At 39.9% G+C, this 16,683-nt stretch overlaps 2 long non-coding RNA genes across 2 annotated transcripts in view; both read right to left on the bottom strand.

Annotated features, from left to right (window-relative positions):
• Nucleotides 1-9,714: 9,714 nt before the first annotated feature.
• Nucleotides 9,715-12,928, bottom strand: LOC122166192. Its single transcript, XR_006170713.1, has 3 exons — nucleotides 12,775-12,928; nucleotides 12,096-12,231; nucleotides 9,715-9,866 (listed from the first exon to the last, which is right to left on the bottom strand). It is a non-coding gene; the product is annotated as an uncharacterized LOC122166192 (long non-coding RNA).
• Nucleotides 12,929-14,564: 1,636 nt separating this feature from the next.
• Nucleotides 14,565-16,683, bottom strand: part of LOC122166191 — a 32,351-nt gene continuing 30,232 nt past the window's right edge. Inside the window, exon 3 of the long non-coding RNA XR_006170712.1 lies at nucleotides 14,565-14,631. This is a non-coding gene — a long non-coding RNA (uncharacterized LOC122166191). The remainder of the gene's footprint in view (nucleotides 14,632-16,683) is intronic.

Raw genomic sequence — 16,683 nt, 5'->3', positions numbered from 1 at the left:
GAAGAAAGAAAGAAAAAAAAAAAAGAAAAGGAGAACGAATGAAATGGTTACCCAGTTCATAGGTTTTAAAAATCAAATGAAAACCTAGAAGAAATACAAAAAGCAATTCAAATGTTATTCCATGAATTTTCAGTAAAAGACTGCCAACAAAATGCCTATGCAGTCAGCAAATAGAAATCTGCTTCCAAGAAGCCTACAGACAACGATAGCAGATTAGAAAGCAAATACTTTCAAAGATTCAATCTCCAATTCCAAGGCTGTTCAGCCTGGAGAAGAAGAGGCTCAGGGGAGAATCTGATAGTGGCCTTTCAGTATCTAAAGGGGGGCTGTAAGAAAGAAGGGGACAGACTCTTTAGAGGGGTCTGCTGTGATAGAGCAAGGGAAAATGGTTTCAACACTAAAAGACATATGTGAATGTAAGAAAGGGTGTTTTTTTTTGTTTGTTTTTGTTTTTCTGTTTGTTTGTTTTGTTTTTACCATAGGGGTGATGGGGCACTGTAACAGGTCGGCCAGAGAGGTGGTGGATGTTCCATCCCTGGAGACATCCAAGATAGGGCTGGACCAGGCTCTAAGCAACCTAATACAGCTGTAGGTGTCCCTGTTCGTTGCAGAGGAGTTGGGCTACACGACCTTTAAAGGTCCCTCCCAACTCGAAGGATTCTGTGATTCAATTAGCTGATACCTGCCCATCAGTTTTCAGGCAGAAAAGAAAAAACAAAGCTTTTCAGAAATCCATCCTGTATGTTTCACTACTAGAGCTTTATTTCCAGCTGCAACCATGATAATTCCAACTGAACAGTTGGATGTTTTAATGATTTTTTTTTTCAAATGGACAAAAATCATTAATGCCTGGTACCAAGCAAGAGAACTTCAAATGAAAAAAGCCAATTTTTACTGAAGCCCTACATATATGGATAAAGGATAGTGCTTTAAACCATCTCACTTTTCGTATTTGTAACCTATGCTATTATAGCCTAAGCAAAGCTGTACATAAATATTATTCTTAATTTTTTCATGTTTGCATTTCTTGTCAGCAGAATGGGACAACAATTTTCAGAGTCTCTATGTTATCCTTCCTCATCTTTTGGACGCACATGCTGAGATATCCCATGGCTTTCAAGAATCAAGGCTTTGTGGTAAATTTCTGTCAAAAATGCAGAGATTCCTGGCACAAACACAAGTTTATTGTTGACTTCAGGAAGCCGAGATTTTACTTGAGGTTTCTTAACTTAGCCTGAGTGTGTCAACAAAATTAATTGCTGCTTCTGAAAAATTAGGCTTTCTAAAAAATGAAGACAGGTAATTATCACAGAAAGGGTTTTCTTTCCTACTTCATCTCTCCATTTTCTTGATGAGAATTCTTCACACTAGGTAAAAAGCTTATCATGTGAAGAAATCAGGTAACAGTTGCTTAGATTATCATACTGAGAGCTGGCCGCTTAACTAATCCCTATTTGCTTTTACTGCATTGTTCATACAATTTATCCTGTATTACACACACAAGAAACAGGATGCTGGGGCACTTACCTTCCTCCTCTATTTGGCCAAGTCCTGTACTTCACATGAATCCCATTCTGCCATGATGAGTCAAATTTTCTATGAAATCCTTATAATGAGTTAATGATACCTATCCCAAATCACAGGTGTGACGACAAAATTCACCCACTGAATCCTGCCACTAAAATAATCTATACAAAATATTGGAAAGGGGAGTTTTTCAAAAACTTGAGCAAAATTTCACTATACTGACCACTCCACAGGGAAATCTTTCAGATCGCTTTTCCTAATCTGTACTCCAATTCCTTAAACTCAACCCAAAAGAAGGTCACCCTTCTCTCTTGTCAAGTTTAATGAGCTCATTCCCCTCCTGTTGCATACAACTTAGACTACACTGAGCATAGATTCAAAGTTATTTGATTTTTCTGAAACAGAAAACTCTTACCCAAGCACCCAAGAATAATTGTAATGGGATTTTTAGTTCCCTTCTCATTCCTCTCTCGATTGCCAGATGCAGCAACAGAATTGCATCTGTGGTTTTCTCCTCTGGTTCATTTAATATAGCTTTTTGTCTGGAGACCAACCAAGTCCTGGCCACAGCATCTTGCAGCTCATGAACACAACAAGGTCAGGCTCCAGCCAATAAATTGTCAGGTAGTTAGCACTTCTTTAACATCAGCAGCAATGGCACAACATGCGCATTTAGAGATGGACAAAATCTTCACAGCCAAGGGCTGAAGCAGTGTCAGAGTTTACCAGAAGGAGAGATTAAACAGAGAAAAGCAAAAGCACTACTCAACGTGGGTGTGCAGAAATGCTTCACTGGCGATTGGTGGTCAATCATTCACACTGGCATCATAATTTAGCAATGAAATGTGGCCTACGGATCCTACAGGGAATTGTTTTATTGGCATCTAAATGTGCACACTATGTCTTCTTGAAGTATTAAAAACTCCATCAGAAAGAGCAGTCGTTTGGAGGGCTGCCAAGGCAGTTCAGCAGTTTGTACTAGTGCTGCTCCATATATTATTCCTACATTTCAATAGGGTAAAGCATCTTAGTGCTGAGGTCAGCTTCTGCTTCTTTGAAGGGTGGAGTTCCTCTTTTCCACATTCACAATATACTCTTCAGAGGTACTGTCCATCCAGGTAAGACTAGAAGAAGGTACTGAACAATGCTATACTGCAAATCACATGAATACTTAAGTATTACAGAAGCTGGGGGAAGCCTGGCCTTCTCCTGTATCAATTTTTTGTCTTGGTTACATAATGCAGACTTCTTTCCGCTTAATTTAAAAAAACTGGAATAAATATGTATGTGACAGGAAGACAGTCTAAGCAGAGAGACCAAGATAATCATTTGAACATATTATTTACTAATAGCTAACTTCAGTTTATTAAATTCCTTCAGAGAAACTAGGGAAAGTACAGCATCCCAATTTGGCTTTCTGAAAACTACATACATTTCAAGACACATCCTCATGCACCACAGTAACAAGTTTGGTATGCCTGGGGTATTTTGCCATTTGTTGTTCCTTTACTTTCATTTTCCTTTTTCCATTTCTCACCTTTTCTCTCACTTTAAGTACACTCTATAAATTCTGAGCTGAAGTAGGAGCTATTCAGAAATTTCTCTTATTTTTCCATACTTTTCAATGCCCCTTCCCAGGGCAAAGAATAAATCTCTGTGAACAAAGTCTCATTCATTCTTTGATCTCAGCATCCATCATGACTGCAGATAGCTTATTAAACCTGTATCAAGCAAACAAACAGCTTATCTCAGGGCCATTTTATTGTCCTGCTTGCCCCTCAGGCTATTTTAGCATTGCTCATTTGAGGAGGACTTGACCAACCAGCTCTAAGCCAGCCTCATTGTGAAGGCGCTCTCTCTCTGACTTTTTTCTCCCAACTTCCTCCTCCAGCCCAGCCTTGCACAAGAAGACAATGAGCAACAGTACTGATAGCACTCTCGCTAAAACAGATTAACAACCACAAATCTGTCTCAAAGTGGGAGGATGAAAGAAATGATAGCAGACACCTGGTTCAACAGCTAAGGCACCTAAAAGCAAAGCATGCCTGTGAATCCATTTATTTTACTCCACAAATAGTGAGCAGCCCAGGAGCTCCTTGAGTGGGGCTGCAAGACGGAGTCTCACATCAAGTAGGGATGCCTCTTCAGGTCATGCAGAGATCCCTTACGCCTTGATGACAACAAGCCTTGCCAGTGCAGATCTTGTGAATGTGACTAATAGTTTCTCTTAAGTTTAGCTAGCTTCATTAAGATCATATCTTAGATTCACAGTAAGCTTTGCTAGCTTTGCCAAAATCATTTTAGACTGATTGTGCACATACAATTCCTTAGGTGTAAACTACTGACAAAGCCTGGGACTACAAGTGAATCCAGCTGCACTTAGGCTCCTTCCCTCCGTGGTTCAAGTGTTTTAGAAGGCAAGGGGTTCCACTTTGAACACCGTGACTCAATGGGAAGGTCTCCTGTATGTGTGTATTTAATCTCAACATCTATAATCAAGTGCATACAGCCATCTCAAATCTTGTGAAGTCACTGTTAAATCACTACATTATATCTATATTGTACCAATAAACATATTCCTGCTTCTCTCTCATTAGTGAAGTGTATAATGTAGTTGTTTCCAAATATGATACTTGTGTGTCCACACTAACGCACAGTCAAACAGAAACCTCAGTGAGGAAATAGCCATTACCAGGGTACCAGCCATCTCTTAACCCATCTGGAGGCTGCCACATCTGCACCAGTGCAGACTCAACCATGCCAGCTCAAACCACAGGTGCCAAACTTCTTCCTCTCCATCCAGTGGTCTCATTATGTGAGGCAACTGAGCAGGCAGGCTGAACGGTCAGTGAGTCAGGACTAAAGCCCTCGGCTCAGACCTTGACACACATAGCATGTAGATCCTTGTAGCTCCATTATAAATTATCCACGCCCTTCACCGTTTCATCTTCCCTGTGATTCTTCTATAGGCACCACCCTTACTCACTAATAAAAGAAAATTTGTTTTTTTTTTTAATACGCTTCACTATCAATATCGACTCTTAAAAAACAAATTCTCAGAGCATTTTTTGCCTGGGCTGTGAGCACACAATTAGAGGAGCTGGCTGGCAGGGTCATTCTCCTGGTAATGGCAAATGAGGGGTGTGCCCTAAGCTCAGCAGGTCCTTTTTCAAATGGAAAAGGCTTTTCTGCTCCTTTATCACCACAAAAAAAACCCAAACCAAAAAACTCATAAAAAGCAGAAGAGGCACTAACAGTCAAAACACCAAACAACTGCCAGCAGATCCTGATGCCGGAAATGAGTAGCTTTGATGGACTGTCCTCCCTGTACAGACAGCCTGGGTAAGCTGTAAAGAATTGAGGACACCTTCGTGAACCCCAGCACAAAGGACTGAAAGGTCAAAGTAGTAAATAATCTCACTTAACAGAATGCATTTGGCTTTATATTTCTAATATTACTTCCCAAGACAAAAGTTATTCTGAACACACAGGGTGACAAAATAGGAGTCCAATCTCTTGACAATTGCTCTGTCAGAGACCTGGAAATGAGAAATGATGCTCTGAGAAACCATTTGTCTTCCTAACTCTCCTTTAATCTCCTCCAGTCCAGTTTTTCTGGATGAGTTCCGAGTCTCCGTTCTTCTGCACGACACACACAAAACCAGGTATTTGGGAACCAGTGCGCCAACACAGTGCAGCCACAGTGAATGGCGAGTCTCTCCAAGGGGTGGGAGAGTTTTCTACATGCTCTGTATTAATTTCACCTGTTGAGATTATCCTACCCCACAGCCTAACCTACACACGTATATAGAAAACATCTCTATTAACTTCTATTAATATGCTCATAAGTGAATCCATCTTTTTCAACCTGAAAATGAATTAATCTTCCTATTCCACACAGCCCAATGTGTCATCCTCTTGGTGCATTTTCTGGTCAGTTAAATAAATAATACAAATGCACTTTTCAATCACTTATGCTAAAGGCCTAAAATTCCTAGCCTTATGTACACCAAGGGCAGAACTTTTTACATCAACTCTTATCCTGTTCTGAGTACAATAAACTCGAACGACACAAAATCCTACTACGTATTCTCAGAAAGCAAGCTACAACTCCTCAGGGCAAAACACCTGCACATTTGTATTTCCTCTTGTGTGACCTTGCATATACTTCCTCTTCCCCACTTCTGGTAATTAGTAACAGACCTGGGAGAGCAAGGAGGAAGGTGAAGACAGAAAAACAGGAATTCTGCCAACTTCTGATTTGAAAAAAAACATTCTCTTCTTAATTCTGGCAAAGTTTGCATCAGTTTACTTGCATTCTGCAGCTGTAGCTATCACCAACCTTGTTTATAAGGGAAAACTGTCAGAGTATGCAAAAGTAATTCCAAAGCTAAAAGGCAGGAACGCTTCAGTCTCTGTCTTCTGGATTTTCACGTCTGTTGGCAGTTTCTGTAATTGAAGCAGCAGATTCAAAACTCAGCGCCACAAAATATATAATGAGGGGTAACAGTACGGTAGTTTATTAGGTTAAAAGGAAACCTGCAACTATTTTGTTCAGCAAACATAGCCTGAAAGTAAAAATAATACCATAGGAACAAAAATAAATATGTATTGGTTTGTTTTTCTCCTTGAAAATAAACATCCAGGTGCATAGGAAACTGCATATTTCAGCTCATCAGGGAGCATGCAGGGGTCAACAAAGGGACTTTGGGCTCCTTCCTCTCTAACCAGTTCACAGGCTGATCTCCGAATTTTAATAGAGCCTAGGGAATATATGATTTTGTTCCTGTTCAGATAGGAAGAGAGCCAGTCATACGCAAAGCACTGCTGTAAGGACTGTAAGAAATAACACCAAAATGGCAGGCAGGCAGGCAGGCATCAGCACAACCGCAGCATCACCAGTGCAGAAGAAAAACTTGTATCTGTGTGATTACTTGTGGCAGAACCTATCAGCTTCAGGTCCAGAATCTGCCCCTGAAAATAAATATAAATTGGTCTGATTGTGAGGGAAGTACCCAGGGCAAACATTTTCAATTGCCTCTTTGAGCAAATTGAATTGTGCCTATTGGCAATATCTATCACCTAGAGAAAGGGATGCTTCTTTGCTCCAGACAAGACAGATGTGCAGTTTAAACCTCTCAGTCACCAAAATGTCCTTCCTACCTAGCTGCCAGGAAAACTAGTCAGCTTTGCATGAAGACCTGAGGATATGATGTTCTGTACAACCTCCCTGGTAGTTAAAACAACAAAATGCAGCTTCCACTTACAATTATGCTGAGTAGATAGCCAGGTTTTGCTTAACTTTACCTGCATGCCATTTCTGCTACCTAACTCCTCTTCAAATCCAAAATTGTGGAAATTTACTCACATTTTGGGCTCTTTGATGGTTATTTTTGGTTATTTTTCTGTTCATTGGAAAGGTATTTTTATCCTGTAGAGTCCGACTCCATCCTGAAGAGGAAAATATTATAAACAGATTATAAGCAGCATGCATTCAAATAAATTACATGTTTAAATGTGTCAGTTAAATTATAATGCTCAATTAGACAGCTAATTATGTTGAAAATGCAGTTGTGTGCATAAACTGATGGCCACTCCCCCAGCCTGCCTGGCTGCTTCCATTCACACATTGTCCCTTTCTGGGTTTTATCTTTCAAATATCACCCGGTGGAAGGTTTACATAAGTGCAGTCATACACTGCTCCACTGTTACTCCATTTAAAAAAATCATTTCAAATCCTATTCAGCATTCCCACTGAGCTGTGCTACCTGCCATCAGAACTTTAGGGCCAGTAGGGTGGGATGAGTGGGGCAGGTGCCCAGATTTGTAGGGGTCACGTTCCCTAAGGCCTTTCCCTCTGTCCGTGAAGTCTCATTTTCAATTACCCTCACCACATCATTTTAAAAGCATACAATCCATTTGTTTTTAATTTACGTGCACACATGAGTTTTACAATGACCTTTTGAGTTAACAAAGAAGCTGTGCATGAAACCATAACGGCAACATTTACGTCTATAAAGCATTGCATTGAAATGGCCACTGCGCTCATTAATACTAGATAGGACCTGGAAACCAAACAGGAGAGAGACTCTGCAAGAGTAAATGAATCAAAATTTGATTTAAGGATAATACCTGATATGACAAAACAGATCCACATATGCATTTGTGACATATACAAAGTCATTATGCAAGAGAGACCTTTTAAGATATATTGTCTCTGATTCACCCTTCATTTAATTTCTGTAAGTTTACTGTGTGTATTAGGATCATCCAAACGAACTGAAGCATTTACACAGCAAAATCCAAGCTCTCATAAAGGGTGACTTCTGTGAATAGCTAAATGACCTGTTTGGTGCTTCCATATGCTGTGCCATATCTCATTTCTTACGATATGAAAGGGATCATTAGTGAAGTTCATCGGGATCACTATGTTTGAAATTTCAGCAAAATAAAGACAGCATGAAACAACCAAACAGAAAAATCAGCTCCACTGCAGCATACCAGTAGCACTTCAGACAGCTCTGCTATTCAGTTCTCATGCTTAGATGACACAGAAAAAATTAATGCTGAAAAAACAAACAAACAAACAAAAAACCAAACACCATAAGCCTGACCATTTTCTTGTCGTTTGATATTTCTTCCAAATGGCCATGACTATACGTTACGTTTTAAGGCCTGAAAAAATTATGATAGTTTCTCCATGCTGTCAAGTCATGTACGCCAGAATTATTTGTAAAATTGTTCTCAGTCAGTCTGTATCTCACAATAATCCATGTAAGACCTGCCAGTAGAGGAAAAACCAACAAAAACAACCCTGTGACTGTAGGTCTCAGCATACGTGGCAGCAAAACCGAGCTTCTTGCAATATCAAAATCAACCTGGATAAGTACTGCAAATGACACATGAGCCATGGCCTTGACAATACAACAGACAAAAATGATCTATTGCACTCTGCCTTTTTTATTTATTACCTGCATGGCCATTCAAGAAGGAAAGCATTCATAATTATGCTCTCAGGCAGCTCCTCTGAAATACCTCTGAAATCAGGGGATTCCAGGGCATGTTTTTACGGCACGAACTAAAAATTATCAAATTGCACTTTGAAAATAAAAATGCTGCTTAAACCCTCTTCCAAAAATTTTTGTTGAAATCCACATATCGGTGTCTGACACGTCACTTCGAACCAGTAGCCGTGGCACAACAGACTATTGGAAATACACAGAAAGGAGGTTTGCACTTATCATTCAGCTCTAGGTCTCTGAGCAGCGCCGGCCTGCCAAGGCACAGAGTGACACTGAGAGGGGATACAAACTGCTTAAAGATTTTTAAAGGTTCTTATAACTGTCACTAAGCTCGGTGCTCCACAACAGATTGAAAAATGTGAGAGGCTTTCCAGCTGAAGTCACGTGGGTGTTAAAGAGGATTAACATGAACAGCCAACTAGCAATTGCCAATTTCTTTCTTTCTAGTTTTTTAATCCTCCTTTCTTTATATCTTGCAATAAAACATTTCTTGCCTCCTATTCTATATATTTTCCCCTCTTGGAATAATGCATAAAGGAAGCTGGAAGCCATTTAATAGATGCATCTAGCACAACGAAATTCTGCACTATAGACTCTGCGGATGCAGACTGTGCAGTAAATCGCACTCAAAGCAGAGAGTATTAAATCACAGAACTACTGGAACAACTCAGGGTCACAACTGCTCATTTACACAATTCAGCTGCTGTATGCTTATCTCTGCATTCCCTCCAGCCCCCAGTGCGTTTATCAACAAAACCTGTTCAGTCAGAAAAACACCTTTTGCTTTGCATCCAAAGCCACTTCAGACAGAAATAGAATTGAAATGTTTTGGATGAATCAAACCAAACTGCAGTCTTCACAGGGTAGAGCAATCATCACAGGGTGTCACCACCTCAGAAGGAGAAGGGATGTTGTGCCACCTCGTCCCAACAGCTGGGCTGCTTTCACCTACACCTACACCTTAGAAACATGAGTGACATCATGGCTTGGTCCAGCCCTGTAAACATCTTCCAAACACAGCATGGTGGAAAAAAGTGGGTCCAGAGTACTGTGGATAATACTGAGCCAACTGTATTCATCTTTTTCCTCTAGAAACATTTCTTTTGACCAACAAGTCCTTTCTGGTTACCTCATTAACTACTGTACATCAGATTAAGGCCACCCCTTCATTGAGTCTCCCAAGAAAGAGAGCTGCAACAGCCGCAGGCCCGAGGGTTCTTGATGCAGAAGAGTTGCATCTTGATGCATCTGAGTTGTCACTTGATTAATGGCCCCCACCATGAATTTGCACAAGCACTTTTCAGATATCCTTCCACTCTGGAGAAAAAAGGTATGTTCTTTATTGTTATCCGAAATTTTTCTTTTGTTTTAGACCATATGGTCAAGAAACAACCAACCAACCAACCAACCCCTCTACGTTCGTGCCTCTCCCCCAAAAAATCCCACAACCATTCTCCTTTTTAAATTCTTCCAGATTCACTTTAGAGTGAATTTTTCAAGGTTGTACCTTTCAACAACTTTAAGGAAATAGATTTAAAAAAAAAAAAAAAAAAAAACAATGAACCCTGATCTTCCTGATTTCTAACTCAGGATTATATTTTCCATTAAGGTTGTTGAATAGAATTCAGAAGAGCAATTTGGCATATACATGCACTAAAACATTTCAAGATTTCTCTTTTAAATTCCTTGGGAAGCAGTGGTCAGATTTAAATGCCAAGATGAGGAAGATAGATTTCCGAATGAGACCTCTGAGAGACAGGTTATAGTGAGTTTTAACTGTTATGCCTAGTGCTCTCCAGGTGGAAAAGAATCCAAACGGTAAAGCAGACCCCGGTTCTCTTACATTGTTCATTTAGGTCAGAAACCTTTGTAATGCTTAAATATTTTAAATTAATTCCCCTAGAAAAACATCCTATGATCTCTATTCACCTTTTTTTTGTAAAACTCTCTTGAAGTACAAAGTTGGCTGAGCCCATACAAGCTGCAGTGTGGAACAAGTGGAACATCAGTATGGTGAGAGATTGACTGCACCACTGGACTGATTCTTCAGTGCAGCACCTTCCCTTGTGTCCTTTTGCGAGTGAAAGAGATGGCCCAAAATGGGGGTAGTTTAGATGACAAAACAAATAAGCATGATAATTTTCCACCATATTTGCTTTCTTATAATTCATATAGTCTTCATTCAATTATCTTAAACCAGATAATCTACATACCAGTCTTCAACAAGGACAAAATACGCTTCAAGAGATACCTGTTAATAGTATTTAAGGCATTAACTGAATTCTATTCAGTCCTCTGAGAGGTCTTTAGCTCTTGCTTATTTGGGTAGAGGTTTCTAGATATAAGAAAGACAACTTCAGCAGAAGGCTTGATCATCTTTTAAAATACATATTCAATAGCAAATAGCAATTTCTTTAAAAAAGAAAACCACACAGATTCAAACACATTTTATGGATCACAATAATGTAAGGGAGAAAATCTGGCCGATCTTCATTCTAAAATAAACAGCATTTGTACACTGAAATTGCTAACTCCATTGTTAGCCCCAGCATATAGGTTATACGTGAAAAATAGAGAAGCCAAATTAAGAGGAAGAAATATACGTGTCCTCCTCATGTTCTCCTGAGGGGACACAGAGGAAGTTCCATAAGTACATTCTTGCATCCAGTTGTTGAAAGAAACGTGTGTTAGCTGCACCACCTCTGTCATGAGCCATCAAGAAAATGCGAACCCTATACTATAAACCACCTTCAGTGCAAAATTAATTCTACCAACTGGCAGTAGTAATCAGAAACACAGTAAATTCATGTATCACACCACACAAGAAAAAAGGAAGCAACTGTGCACATTTACTTTTTGCACAGCAGTGCAGAAAGCAATGCATAGCCAAGCCTATGTGATTTAACTACGCTTATTCCAGAATCTCATCCAATGACAATCACTGATCAACCTCAGCATCTAACCACAGAGACACTGACAGTACTGATCATTTTATTATTACATAGCTATCAAGTAATTTCTATTGCTTTAAAGAGAAAGCAGTCTACCCTCCTTTGCTTCTTGGGTGCAGTATACCCATTATCAATATGAAGTCTGTTCTTCCATACTTTTCATCATAATCTTATGCTTTTGATATCATTGTTTGCTGTGGAAATCATTACAGATTAGTGAATTATACATTTCAGATTGAGCTTTTTACTTAGGTTAGAATACGTCAAGTTTTCTAAAGTAGGCTTTGGTAATTTTTGCAAAATTTCCTCCCTTGTGAGTAATAAACAAGAGGGAATTTTTCACACTGCTTTTCCACCAAGAGAACAATTCATAGCCTCCAAATGACTGTGGACAACAGGTCCGGAGAATCCTGTTTTCACCATTAGCTTATATTCACACTTCCCCTTCCTCGTAGCTGATGTCACAGGTCTCACTGCTTATCCAGTGCCTCCTAAGCTTAGCTTTAATCTGATTGATAGCCATATTTCAGTGGGATTTAGGCTGTAAGCTCTTCAATGCATGCTTTAGGTCTTTAATTTACACACGGACACCCACCTACACAACAGAAATGCCTCAGACTGCTTGAACAGGGACAGGCAAGGGCATCTTCTCATCTGGGATATTCATGCTTCTGTGGCTGCTCTGGTTCCACCATGCACCCCAGTTCATTTTAGGCAGGCACCTCTCCAGTCTGCAGTATAAACACATCAACAGACTCAATCCACTCCCGAAACTCAGCTGGATCCATCACAATGGAAATAAACTCACATGGTACAACATGCTTCTTCTAGTTATATTGTTAGACCAGAACCAGCCTTCCTCTTAGTGTATGAAGCTGAAAAAGAATGTCTTCACTTAGGCAGAACTGTTGCGTTCAGTTGCAGGGAGACGAATGACCACCAAAACACTTGCTGGTCTCTGCTTCTTCTCCAAATATTGTTAGATGTGCAAAACTTACTCTTTAGACTGTTGTAATTCCTGTACTTATTGCAGGACACTGTACAACAAGGTTTTCCATCACAACTACATCAGCTGGCATTGGAAGGCAGAATAAATCACTGTCAGCCCAAACAAAGATAGCAAAATCTCTGGATTCACTAACAGCTGAGTAGTTTTGCAAGCTTAGCTTATGTCATTTGTCATTTTTGGTACAATGCAAACACTCTGCACCTCTGCTAGGCAGCTCCTCCACCTTGACTATGTTAACACCGTGACATATGCTAGTGTACGTTACCATAGCTATTCCAGTGCTGGCAAGGTCAACAGGAACGTTCAGCATCTCCAACATTTCTTTTCATTTGTATCTTTTCCAGGGGGAACAGAAACCCTGCCTGGAGAAGGTGGATTCATTACAATATTTCTCTTTTCTTCTTTCAGGATGGGTCATCAGAGACAGACGGAGGTTAGCCTGGGCTCATAAAAAGATACAGAACATGCAGAGCGTGCTGCAAGAACTGTCTCATATTCACCCCTTGCCCTGTTCTAAGTTAATATGAAAACTATGCATGATTAATCTTTTAAAAATTGGAAAAGATGATGCCTAAGGCATCTCTAATCAACTTGCTTGGCGAAGTACATACAGTTCTGCTGTAGTTCTGCACAGCAAATAAGCTACATAGAATTTTAATACAGCAATTACCGCCTGCCACTTCAAGATAATGATTACTTACCAACCCATTTAAGATGCTTGTGTATGTGCATCAGTAAGAGGGATAAATTATGGGCTCCTTCAGCTGAGGAGGCAGCAGACGGGTTTTTACTAGACAGACTACCCCATAGCACTCCAGCAGGGTAAAAGAAGCCATCTAGGTGAGGCAAATTTACAGCAGAGTGTATTTGCTACTATGCCCCTCTGCAATGCTCCATGGTCAAATTCTGGCAGCATCATAAAAACAACAGACAGGACCACCCATCCAAGTTACAGCCCCCAGCATTAAAGTAAAGCCAGTAGTACACCAAATATCCCTGCACAGGCACATTTGGGAGCAGAAAAAAACACTGACAAATGAGGAAACAGCATTAGGAAAAATGACAAAGAGGGTTGTGAATACACTCCTGTTCCAAAAGGAACTTAAAAAAAAAAAAAAAAAAAAGAAGCATAATTTTCCACTCCCTTGCCCCTTGCTTGTCTCTCTGACCTGTTCCTGAGCTTCTCTGCTTTTCAGACACATCCATATAATCCTTCTGGGCCATAAAAGGCTCTCACAACAAAAGGTGGTGTAGTTCCTCTGCTTATCTAGCATTACACAGCCCAGCTTTAAACCAAGTGCAGCCAGATGGAGAGTCAGAGGTCACTGGTTATTTTTAAGCTCCATCTATCTAGGAAAAGCTTTTTCCATGGATGTTAACTATCAGCTAAGTAACTGTGTGTACTCTAGTGCATGTCCAGATAATATTGTGCTAGATCCAAGCTACAACAAGCTTCTCTCTAGCAACACAAGAGTAATACTATGTGCTATGATGATACAGCAATGGACAAAATTTTGCAAAATCTTGGTTAAGGCAGAAAAATGCAAGAAGCTGCCCCTGGAGAGCAAAAATATATATTATTGCCCATGTAAGTATGGCTGTGTGCAATTTGCTCATACTTGGGACTAGCAGACCCTGGAAACATAAAAAGAAACACATAAGAAATAAGTTATTACTGCCCCCACCCATTGAAGCAGTCAGCTTTCAAAAACAGCCCAGCTTTGTAATGAGTTTCACAACAGTGTGTAGAGTTATTCAGAAATACAAGAGGTGATGATGAGAAGCACTGTAACGCATCAGACAATTGTGGAAGTTCTCACCACAGAGGATAGATGCTGAGATAAATTTCCTGTCATTAGTCTTCTCCGATTTTTGATTTTAGAGAAGGAACCCAATGTGTGCACAAAATTTTACCAAGATGATTGATTCTTGGTATTGTATATAACATATTGTATATATATATATATATATATATATATATATATACACATTTCACACTCCTTAAGATTAGTGGGATAATAACCATTCTGCCAAAAGATACCATGAAAACGCTCACAGAAGAATTTTCACTGGAAATCTGAGCATGAGATTTCTTTTCCTCCTCTAGACAACTCCAAGAGATCTGTAAAAGAGGAACAGATTCCGGTTTTTAAAGTTTGTTAGGAAAGTTTCACATTCAATGCACAAATGTAAATTCAGTAATAAATTAGTAGATAAATCGAAAGTTGTACTAGAGATTAAATACTGAAAGGCAGCACTTTTTCAGGCAGAAGACCTGTGAGTTACAAAATAGTGGAATTTTAGAAACAGTAATGTCTTTTGCTTTGTTTATCAGCAAAGCAGGAAACGGAGCAGAACAGAAAACGGGCTGATGCTCGGAAGTAGTAAGAATTATGAGGGAAAAATAATAAAGTCGTGGTAATACTGAAGTACAGGGCAATACCATTCCAGAAAAAAGCTGGCTCTACCTAAAGGTCATCTGTGAACAGAAACCTCTCATGAATTAGTACAGTTGCAACATCTCTGTATAAAATTACAGAGAAACTGCGTGGTTACTGAGGCAGTGCCACAGTGAGCCCTCATCGCACCGAAGAGGTCAGAGGAATAGTGTTCAATAACACATTTTAGAATACCCTTCCCGAGCATTTCCTGAGAAGACACATTTTACTACATTTCATAGCTTTACAAAGATCTGGAGCTCCACTCTCTTCGACATGTAATGGTGTGATTCACAATCACACATTTCCCAGCTCTTAGCTTTGCACTTTCTGTGGTTCTAGTTCTTCCTAAAGTTCTGCCTTCACCAACCCATGGCTCTTGGAGTGTAGCACCATTACACCTGAAGTCAGCACCAAGCATCCCTGACTTCACAGGAGCTGTACAGGATCCAAGACAACAGTGCTACACAGGCAGCAAGGAGCCCTCAGTTAACAAACCTGTTCACAGCTTTGACCACACAACACAGCTTCCTGATTGTGTCACTTGCAGGATTTTATTTTAGAAGAGGACTTCTACTTCATTTTCCCCCTAAGACAGCACATGTGAGTCTGAATATCTAACAGAAAATGAGACAATTCTAGCATCTTATTGCTCACGTTTCTACAGAACAACCTTGAGGAACAGATCCTCCACTTAAAACTTGGCTCATCCTATGTTTAAAGTCTACTCCAACAACAACACATAAAACAGGCCAGCAGACAGCCTTTGCCACCAAGTCTACGGTTTAATGAATAGCTTCTGCATCATTCCTCTGCTGAAAACTCTATATAAGGGAATGTGGGAGGTGGACGTTTTGTAAACATACCATGATATGTGCCCGCATTTCTCACTCCCCTGACAGCTGCCTCATACTTAGGTCTTCTTTCTGGAAATTGCATATCATTGCATGTCAGGTCAGAAAGATTTCAGAGGAAGTATTTCTACCTGCTCTGACTTTGCTGTTAGCAGTTTGTCCATCATGGACTCGAGTACATTTAAAATCAAAATGAAGATGTTACTGAATCACTTACAATGCTTTTAATGTTTTTTTCCTTCAGTTTTAAGTGCACTTCACATTCCTTAAGATTAATATTTTCTTTTTCATTGAAACATCTTCACCTATTCAGAGTATAACACGAGGAAATCTTGGGCACGTTAAATTATCAGGGCCACAATCCCAGTTCTTGATCTTTGATGACTTACAATTGTCTCCCTAAATCTAGGGGTATAAAAAAGAGGAATAAAATAACACCAGAACAGAATACAAAGAGGATCAGCATGGGCGGCAACTGGAGTTGGAACATGCAGCAGCTGTAAACTTGTGACAACTACATTAAAGAAATACACGGAAACACCCATTGAAAGGGAATCTTCAAGCACATACAAAGAGCAGAGCAAAATGCTAAGCTGTGCAGTGACTTTGGTGCTATGGCAGGCAATGCCACTGCTAGGACTTTTGCTAACGCACAACCATTGCAGCAAGGACATGACAATAACATGTAGTTCTAATCCCATTTCTGATGAACAGCTTTTGACAATTAAACTTTTAATGCACTCTGAATTTTTCAGCAGTTATTTTTTGTGTGTGTGTGTTTACACTGATATCAAGCAATGCTGGCAGCAGTGCTTCTACCTGTAGGACAACAGAGGATCACAAAGCCACCTGCATTCTGCTTTAATGTAGTGCTAAGACCAG

The sequence above is a fragment of the Centrocercus urophasianus genome, unplaced genomic scaffold, assembly GCF_019232065.1.
Source record: "Centrocercus urophasianus isolate 14NV4802_14NV808 unplaced genomic scaffold, USGS_Curo_1.0 seq_32, whole genome shotgun sequence".
Taxonomy (NCBI): Eukaryota; Metazoa; Chordata; class Aves; order Galliformes; family Phasianidae; genus Centrocercus; species Centrocercus urophasianus.
Note: the sequence above shows the minus strand (reverse complement) of the source record. Positions and strands in the feature narration are given on the sequence as shown.